The sequence below is a fragment of the Rhinopithecus bieti genome, unplaced genomic scaffold, assembly GCF_001698545.2.
Source record: "Rhinopithecus bieti isolate Rb0 unplaced genomic scaffold, ASM169854v2 scaffold_9696, whole genome shotgun sequence".
NCBI lineage: Eukaryota > Metazoa > Chordata > Mammalia > Primates > Cercopithecidae > Rhinopithecus > Rhinopithecus bieti.
In genome coordinates, this window is record NW_016806217.1 from 2234915 (window position 1) to 2238134 (window position 3220).

General features: G+C 46.1%; 1 pseudogene; it reads right to left on the bottom strand.

Moving 5' to 3' along the window:
* Positions 1 to 230: 230 nt before the first annotated feature.
* On the bottom strand, positions 231 to 1106 carry LOC108531673 (ankyrin repeat and SOCS box protein 9 pseudogene; annotated as a pseudogene).
* Positions 1107 to 3220: the final 2114 nt, after the last annotated feature.

The following is a 3220-nucleotide window of genomic DNA, read 5'->3' on the forward strand; positions in this document are numbered from 1 at the left end:
AAAAAAAAAAAAAAAAAAAAAAATACAAACGCATGCAGTGTGTTTAAACTCTGGCTTCATAGTTTAACAAATACAAATCTAATCAAAAAATTAGTCAAACTCTATAAACAAGTTTATAACAAATACAAATCTAATCGAAAAAACTAATCAAACGCTGTAAACCCAACTTGATTTTAAAATTCTAGTGGCTACAACATCATGTTGTTTGTGAATCCATTCCATTGATGCATTTAAAGATGTAGGAGAAACCATTTCAGAACCTCTGAGAGGACCAGTTTGGTTATCTTATGATGCTGCTGGATTCCAAAGCACTTCCGAATTCTAAGGCGGCATAACTGCATCAAAGAAGAGGGACTTCCCTCTCCAAGAAGAGCTGGACCAAAGGGCTCTCTGGAGGCACCAGCTCCACAGGATATTTGCCTTCAGCATTCTTGGCCTGGGTGTCTGCTCCAAAATCCATGAGCAGGCAAGCCAGCTCTTCACTGGCTGTCCTGGCCACTGCATGAAGTGGAGAATCCTGACCTCTCCCTTGGTTCATGTCTGCTCCTGACTCTAGAAGCTTCTTTACACAGGCTATCTGCTGGTTTTCACAAGCCAAATAGAGTGGAGTGCCCAGGTGGCTGATTTTATGGTCAGTGTTGCCCCCATAAGCTATAAGAGAGTCAACACACTCCACGTGGCCTCTCCTAGAAGCTTCATGGATGGGGGATGCCAGATCACTCTCAGGTTGAATGTTGGCTCCATGCTGCAGAAGCAAATTCACACAATCCCAGCTGTGGCTAACACAAACATTAAACAGTGGAATGTGCCAGTCTGTTGTCACACCAATCACCTGAGCTCCATGCTTTAATAAAATCTTTACACAAGAGGGATGACCTCTGAGACGGGCTTCATGGAGTGGGGAAACATGATCTGCCGTGATGATGTTCACAAGCCACCCCTGGGTGATGAGGGTCCTCAGAGACAGCTGATGTCTGTAGATTGCAGTTTCAGGCATAGGAAACCAATCAGACACAGTGGGTTTGACAGAAGCCTGGTGTCAGGAGAGTCTCTTGGCCCCGTGCGCTTGCTCCCATCATGCCCCCTTGTTTGCCATCCATGGGGCTCTCTCCTAAGCGAGCAAGCTCTGCGCTCACTTCAGTTGCTCAGCAAAGTCCAAACTCCATGCTCCCCCTGCTCCTGAAAAAATTCCAGTTCTGTGGCTGGCTGAGCTGCACGCATCCTGGTCAAGTGGTCTAACTGGCTGGAGGCCCGCCAGAGGCCACCTATTTTTTTTCTTTTTTTAAAAGAGTCTCACTCTTTCACGGTTGCCCAGAGCTTGAGTGCAGTGGCATGATCATAGCTCATGGTAACCTCGAACTCCCGGGCTTAAGCGGTTCTCCCCACTCAGCCTCCCGAGTGGCTAGGACTACAGGTGTGCGCCACCATGCCTGCTTCATTTTTAATTTTTGTAGCTTTTGCTATATTGTCCAGGCTGGTCTCTAAATTCTGGGCTCAAGTAGTTGCAGAGGGCCAGAACGAAATGCTCCTTCATGGCAATGCACATATTTTGTTTTTTGAGACAGGATCTTGCTATATCCACCAGGCTGGAGTGCAGTGGCAGGATCTTGGCTTGCTGTAACTTCTGCCTCCCAGGTTCAAGTGATTCTCGTGCCTCAGCCTCCCCAGTATTTGGGATTACAGGCATGTGCCATGACTAATTTTTGTATTTCTAGTGGAGACTAAAATAAAACAATTTTGCTAAATTGTTGCAAAACTGGGCAACAAGTTTGCCATGTTGCCCAGGCTCGTCTCAAACTCCTGACTTCAAGTGATGTGCCCATCTCTGGCTCCCAGAGTGCTGGGATTACCGGCATGAGTCACCATGCCCAGCTGACATATTTTGTAAACAGGGAGAAAAATAGTGGCCCTTAAAATTTCAGTAAAATGTCCACATTCCTTCTTTTTTTTTTTTTTTGAGATGGAGTGTCACTCTGTCGTCTAGACTGGAGTGCAGTGGCACAATCTTGGCTCACTGCCAGCTCTGTCTCCCGGGTTCACGCCATTCTTCTGCCTCAGCCTCCCAAGTAACTGGGACTACAGGTGCCCACCACTATGGCTGGCTAATTTTTTGTATTTTTAGTAGAGACGGGGTTTCACTGTATTAGCCAGGATGGTCTCGATCTCCTGACCTCGTAATCTGCCCACCTCGGCCTCCCAAAATGCTGGGATTACAGGTGTGAGCCACTGCGCCCAGCCCACATTCTTTCTTATACAACAACAGAGGACCAGTGAGTGCCTTCACTTTGAAGACCCCAGGAAACCTGGATACGCAGGATTTCTGTATGGCTTTTTTTTTTTTTTTTTTTTTTTTGAGATGGGGTCGTGCTTTGTCACCCAGGCTGGAGTGCAGTGGTGCAATCTTGGCTCACTGCAACCTCTGCCTCTCGGGTTCAAGTGATTCTCTTGCCTCAGCCTCCCAAATAGCTGGGACTACAGGCGTGTGCCACCACGTCCGGCTAACTTTTGTATATTTAGTAGAGACGGGGTTTCACAATGTTGACTGGGCTGGTCTGGAACTCCTGACCTCAAGTGGTCCGCCCACCTCTGCCTCCCAAAGTGCTGGGATTACAGGTGTGAGCCACTGCGCTTGTCCTCTACCTGGCTTCTTATAGATAGTTTCTCTTGGTGTATGTTTCCTAGGCTTTTTGACTTTGTGGACTAGAAAACTCTGGTCTCCAAGTCCCTATAAAGTTCCAGATCTTCTATAGATTAAACATTTTAACAGTCTTCATAAAGTGCATTTGAGATCCAAGGTAAACATTCATTACCTATATACCAACCACTTCAAAGGTTTTATGAAATAAGAATATATATAAAATGCATGAGATAGGTGTACTTTGCTTTATGTATTTGTGACAAGTTCACACAAGTAAATTTTTAAAATTTTGGTGAGGAGATAAATTTGGCATTTTTTTTTTTTTTTGAGACAGAGTCTCACTCTGTCACCCGGGCTAGAGTGCAGTGGTGTGATCTCTGCTCACTGCAATTTCTGCCTCCCGGGTTTAAGCAATTCTCCTGCCTCAGCCTCCTCAGTAGCTGTGATTACAGGCGCATGGCACCAAGCTCAGCTAAGTTTGTTTTTGATTTTTAGTAGAGACAGGGTTTCATCATGTTGGCCAGGCTGCTCTGGAACTCCTGACCCCAAGTGACCCACTTGCCTTGGCCTCCCAAAGTGTTG